Genomic DNA, 6,415 nt, shown 5'->3' with positions numbered 1-6,415 from the left:
GCTGGGTCGGAATGCTCTGCTGTTGGGGACATTCCTTTCCTTGTTGCCCATCTGAGGGATGATCATAAGGTGGATATGCACACTGGCTGCACATTCAACCATCGTTATGTTAAATCCAATCCAAGGGAAGTGGAGAACGCCACTTGGATGCTTACTGTAAGTCTGATGTATTTTGACCTTAATTCTTATGTGATATTCTTTCTCTTTGGTAGAACTTGTTTATCAGACATGAATTACACACCTTACGTATGATATAAATACAAATTCATGTGAAGCAATGTCATGTTTGCATCTGTATCTATGGAGGCTAGGATTCCAGACCCAATTAAGCCACTAGGGAGATTAGAAAAAATTCCTACTGGTCAACAACAACAACAGATGTATGATGGTAAAAAGAAATCATTGGTATTAGATGGCCTGCTACAAGTTTAAGTTTTATAAATCATTGAAGATGCTTCATAAGTTCTTCTGATGGCGTGAAAAGGGTATTGCTGCAAGTCAGTGACAAGTTTGGTAATCAATCATTTTCTTTTATTTTATGTAACTCGTGACCTTAACTGATTAACTATTTGCCTTTTTCCAGTGGAAAATGGATTTGATGCAATAAAATAGAAGTTTATCAAGGGATTCAAGAGAACCTTTTTTTTTATTTATTTAATATTTTCAAGTTCCTCTTGTCCGAGTGAAGGACTTTTGCTTTCACTACTTGAGTTTTTTTTCCCCCCCTTGAAGTTTATTGCCTTTTCTGTTCAATTGAAAGATTGGTCACTGGACGCTTCAAGCTGAGAGGTTCTGCTGGACATTCATGGGGTTTACTCCAAATTTTAGTTTGATCCCGTTTCTTGTTTGCTCTGTCACGTTTTGCAGGTGTTCCATTGTTTTGGTCAATATTTCTGCCTTCACTTTGAAGCCTTTCAGCTTGGCATGGCCCCAGTCTATATGGCTTTCCTTCGTTTCATGGGTGATGAGAATGAGGCACGAACCTACAGCTACAGTCTCGAGGTTGGTGGATATGGGCGAAAATTAATATGGGAGGGCACCCCGCGAAGTATTAGAGATAGTCATAGAAAAGTGAGGGACAGCCATGATGGGCTAATCATTCAAAGAAATATGGCTCTTTTCTTCTCTGGTGGAGACAGGAAGGAACTGAAACTAAGAGTTACTGGAAGGATATGGAAGGAGCAAAACCCAGATGCGGGAGTCTGCATACCGAACCTGTGTAGCTAAGACAAGTATTTTCGTTCTCAAGGGTCTATGTCGGTTTTGTGTGTTGTTGAGCTACTGTGCTTTGTACCTATTCTCTTACGTTTCCTGGTATATTGTAATGGATTATTTGTTAAATAGTAGTCATATTGATAATTATTAATCTTCCAAAGAAAGATGTTTTCTGAAGTTGTAATGAATGTTTGCTTTGCAACTCTATAGAGAAGTGGAATGTCAACACAATTGGCTTGTGCAAATTCTTCCCGGCTTCCTTCTGGACAACTTTGATTACAGTAAAAGACAAGACAACAGCTCTACCACTCCCTTCAGTTAATTTTGCATCCATCACTTCAATCATTCAACATGAAAGTCAAGATTAGATGAAGGTCAACAAGAAAATAAAAAACTGAGAAGAACAAGTATCATTTACAAGGTTTATGGATAAAGAAAAGAAAATATCTACTATGATGAAATAAACTATAAAGTATTCAAATATCAGAAGGTATCTTAATCATATTTATACCATTTAAATTAAAGAAAAAAGTAGAAAAGGACATCTTTTTAAAGAAAAACCCTGATAAAATTATCATTATTACATATCTATGGTTGTCCAAACCAATCTCTTGGCCGCGGGATATCAGTTTTACTCATCACAGAACCAAATCAACGGTGCCATTATTAGCTCACGCTCTCTCTTTCTCACACTCACTTCAGAGACTTGAGAAGAAGAGAGGGACCAAGTAAAGAACGTCTTCTTTCGGGTAAAAAGGGGTCATTTGGTTCTGGGAATCCATCAATCAATCTTCCTTTTTTTCTCTTTTCATCCTTTGCTTCTTTCCTACTCTGAGAAACCCAGAAATTTTCTGAGGTCTTGATCAATTCTCGGTTTGGATAAGTGGGTTTGTGTTTAGTTCCGTAGGGTTTCTTTTCTGTAGATGGATTTGGACAGTATCGAGTGTGTATCTTCTTCAGATGGTCTCGATGAAGACGAAATCCATCTGCACCACACGCTTCATCCTTATTCCCAATCTCATAATCACTCCGAGTTGTCCGCATCGAAGCCTCGTTTTGGAAACAACAATAGCGCTGTGAACGGCCCCACTGCAACTGCGCCGGCAACTAACGTCCATGAATTGCTGGAGTGCCCTGTATGCACTAATTCTATGTACCCTCCCATCCATCAGGTTTGTCTTCGAACTCCTAATTACTTGCATAATGGAGATTATTTGGCCCTCCAACCCCCATAATTGGATTTTTTATTTGGGTACGAAAAGGGGGTTTTCATATTTTTTCTCTCCTGGGGTTTTGGATTATGGTTCATCGATCAATTGTTTGGTTGGAAGTTGTGGGTGGTGTTGAACTAGTGCTTTGCATGAAACTGCTCAGATGTCTTGTTTTCTTTTCTTCATTCTCATTTGTAGGGAGCTTAACTTTGTTTCTTTACAGCGTAATTGATTGTACTAGTGTATGACTTATTGCATATATGGAGTACTGTATCAACTGGAGAAGTAAGGCGAGATTGGAGTGCATATTAGGGTCCCAATATGATCTCTCCTTCGTGGGGTTGCCACATATGGTGATGTTCATTGAGCTTTGGTCTTGAAAATTTGGCATTGTGGAATACTGGTTTCAGAACTGTATTTGCTTCTTGTGTGCTAGAAAAATAAGTTGTCTTGGTTTTTGGCCATCACAGTCATAAACCATCAGAACTCTTTCTCTTATTAAGGTTTTCTAGCTCTAAGATTGTATAACAGAGATTAGATTACTTGTTCCATTTGTTCTGAAAAGCTTATATTTCTAATTCTAGCATAAGATGCTTGTAGTTTCTACAATTTTCCAAGGAAATTTCATTTGGTTTAGTTATAAACATTATTTTGGAAGACCGATGAAATTTTACTTTTCCCCTTGCTTCCTTTTGGGATATCATTTTCCATCATCGTAGTCTTTTCTCCTACTTCGTGTATCATTTGAACTTACCTTTATTAGAATGTACGTATCTGTGCCATCAGTTGAGAATGAAACCAGTTGAGAATATGGGTTTAGAAGGAATTGGTTTGACGTCGACTACCTATCTATGATTTAATATCCTATGAGTTTCTTTGACAACCAATTACTATAGAGTGAGTTAGTTTTTCCGTGAGAATAGTCAAGGTGTGTGCATTTTATTGGAGATATATTTTCCAACCCAATAATTGTCTTAGGACCTATGAAGCCCGGACACTCCATTTTAGGCAGTGTGTGTCGGACACACACCGAACATGTGTCCAACACACAAATTTTTGTGTCCTATATTTATTTATTATTTTTTATTTCCATACACGTGGGACATGTTTGGGGCACTTCTTGGACACACATGGAAATTTTTTTGAAGAGAAAATGGTCCTTTTACGTTGGACGCAAATTTAAAACCCAAATCAATTATATGTTAAACTAGGAAAGTCCTTTTTTTTCTTTAATGAAAGATAAAAGAAAACATAACCATAAAAAACTGAAGTTAGAAACCAAACGTTTCATCTCCTATAATTGTTAATTAACTCGACATTTTATGTTTTATGTTTTATTTATTTTTAATTGTAGAATGCATCTAATCTTTTACGCTAAATTTTATATATCCTAAAAGAAGTAGAAAAGAGTGTATTCCCAATGTGTCCATATCCTAATTTTTTAAATTGACACATCGCGGTGCCATGTCGTGTCTCCATGCTTCTTAGCTTAGGATCTATCTTACTTTTCCATCGGATGTACAATTTTTGTTGGAGGGATATTTTAATGTTAGTAAGTAAATGACGGTTAACCTTACGACCAACTAAAATGTTGCAGTGCCACAATGGACATACCTTATGTTCTACATGTAAAACGAGGGTTCATAATCGGTGCCCAACTTGTAGACAAGAACTTGGAGATATTAGGTGCTTAGCACTGGAGAAGGTGGCAGAGTCACTTGAATTGCCTTGCAAGTATTATTCATTGGGGTGCACGGAGATATTCCCATACTACAGTAAACTTAAGCATGAGGGTTTGTGCAACTACAGACCCTATAGTTGCCCATATGCTGGGTCGGAATGCTCTGCTGTTGGGGACATTCCTTTCCTTGTTGCCCATCTGAGGGATGAGGGATGATCATAAGGTGGATATGCACACTGGCTGCACATTTAACCATCGCTATGTTAAATCCAATCCAAGGGAAGTGGAGAATGCCACTTGGATGCTTACTGTAAATCTCATACATTTCACTGATCTCTCAAGTGGATAGCACTTGAATTTATACTTGTGTATACAGTTAAGACATGAGAGTGATTATACAATAGTTAAAAATCACTCTTGTCATTTTCACAATCTATCTTAAACGTGCTTTCAATCATTCAAAACCAATTTTGATGATATGAGAATTGCATTTGAAAGTGTGAAATGAATATTATATTAATTTAGTGATTAAAGACGTGTTTCTTTTGAAATAGACAAGTGATTTTAATCTTTTAAAATCAATCCCAAAAACATACACTAATATGCACATTTGTGTATGCTTATGTTGATTTATGTATTTTATATCCTTCGGGTATCTATTGAGGGAAGAGGTGAGCAAGGGTTTCAAACCTTTGCATGAAACTCAGGAGATTGGAAGACTCCAACTAGTTGAAAAAGACTAAAGATGATGAAAAGTCCACTAATACAAGCATGCTGGACTGGTAAGTTTTGTGTTTATTTATATTTTTTTGGTTTTCCATTGTTTTTTTTTCTTTCTTCTTCTTTCCTTTTTTGATGAAGTGTCGCCACCTTAACAAAATTGAGCAAACTAAAAAAAGAAGGGCTCCACCCAAGCTAATGAGACTGAAAACTTAATTTGAAGTCCACAACAGAGTCCACACAACTTCCCTCGGTCTCTCTCGCTTATTCCTAAACCTTCTCGTATCTCTTTTTACATTACACTTCTATAAGACTGCACAAACACCTTACAATTAAATTTTGTCGATGATGTGAAAAAGTGTACTAGATCCATGGATCATTTTATTTTTATTTTATGGAACTTTAGCCTTGATCGTTGTTTGTTTCTTTAAGAGGCAACTTGAAGTGATGCTAAATAAGATAGCAATATGATTTGAGATATTAAAGGTTTAAGATGTACATGTTCTTATAATATTTTTTTTCATGTTTCCGTTTATCCATAGTGTATGTATTTATGCTTTTGCGGTTCAAGTTGTTTCACTCAAATCCATTTATCTCCCTATGTATTTTATGCTTGTGCGGTTGTTCAGTGTTCCACTCAAATCTGTACAAACGAGGCAGCTAGTATGATCACGGATGCCAAACCACCCAAGTTATGTGTTTGATCAATAGAGGCCTTCGAGCCTGAGGACATTCCGCTATCTTACCCTTACTTTAGATTAATTCCTGTTTCTTGTGGCTTGCGCTTCTTACATTTTGCAGGTTTTTCATTGTTTTGGTCAATATTTCTGCCTTCATTTTGAAGCTTTTCAGTTGGCATGGCCCCAGTCTAATATGGCTTCCCTCGTTTCGGCGATGAGAATGATGGCTCGAACCTACAGCTACAGCCTTGAGGTTGGTGGATATGGGCGAAAACTGATATGGGAAGGTACACCACGAAGTATAAGAGATAGTCATCGAAAAGTCAGGGGACAGTCACGATGGATTAATTATCCAAAGAAATATGGCTCTTTTCTTCTCTGGTGGGACAGAGGCTGAAGCTGAGGTTAGGGGATTGGAGGAAAACGATGCTTGGTGTCTGCACATCCAAAACCCTTTTGTTAGCCTTAAGTGAAGTTTTAACTCCGAGGCCCTGACGTTCTGTGTGGTTGTTTTTATGGCCACTGCTATGCTTTGTACTAATTTTAACTTATCATATATGTAATGGGTGATATTTTCAATATGTATATCTTGAGAATTCTGATCTTCAATGAATGAAAGGTTTGCCAATGTTGTAACATTCACCCTTAAAACAAGGTTTTCCGTGGATCAGGCTTGCTAAGTTCAAGCTGTAAAGATACAGGGGGGCATATCTAGGAACACGTGAAGAGATTGCACATTATATGAAGTAGTTTTAATGAAATAATATTAAGTTGTTTTTAACTACCAAAACTAAATTAGGGATATTATTATTTAGAGTCATATTCAATATTGAAACAAAATAGAAGACATTTTTATGTTTTTAAACAGAGTAGGTATAAAAGATGTTATAATTGCAAAAAAAAGACAT

At 36.9% G+C, this 6,415-nt stretch overlaps 1 pseudogene; it reads left to right on the top strand.

Annotated features, from left to right (window-relative positions):
- The first annotated feature begins 6 nt into the window (after positions 1 to 6).
- On the top strand, positions 7 to 5,911 carry LOC120068921 (annotated as a pseudogene).
- Positions 5,912 to 6,415: the final 504 nt, after the last annotated feature.

Source organism: Benincasa hispida, unplaced genomic scaffold (genome assembly GCF_009727055.1).
Source record: "Benincasa hispida cultivar B227 unplaced genomic scaffold, ASM972705v1 Contig1438, whole genome shotgun sequence".
In the NCBI taxonomy this organism is placed as follows: Eukaryota; Viridiplantae; Streptophyta; class Magnoliopsida; order Cucurbitales; family Cucurbitaceae; genus Benincasa; species Benincasa hispida.
Note: the sequence above shows the minus strand (reverse complement) of the source record. Positions and strands in the feature narration are given on the sequence as shown.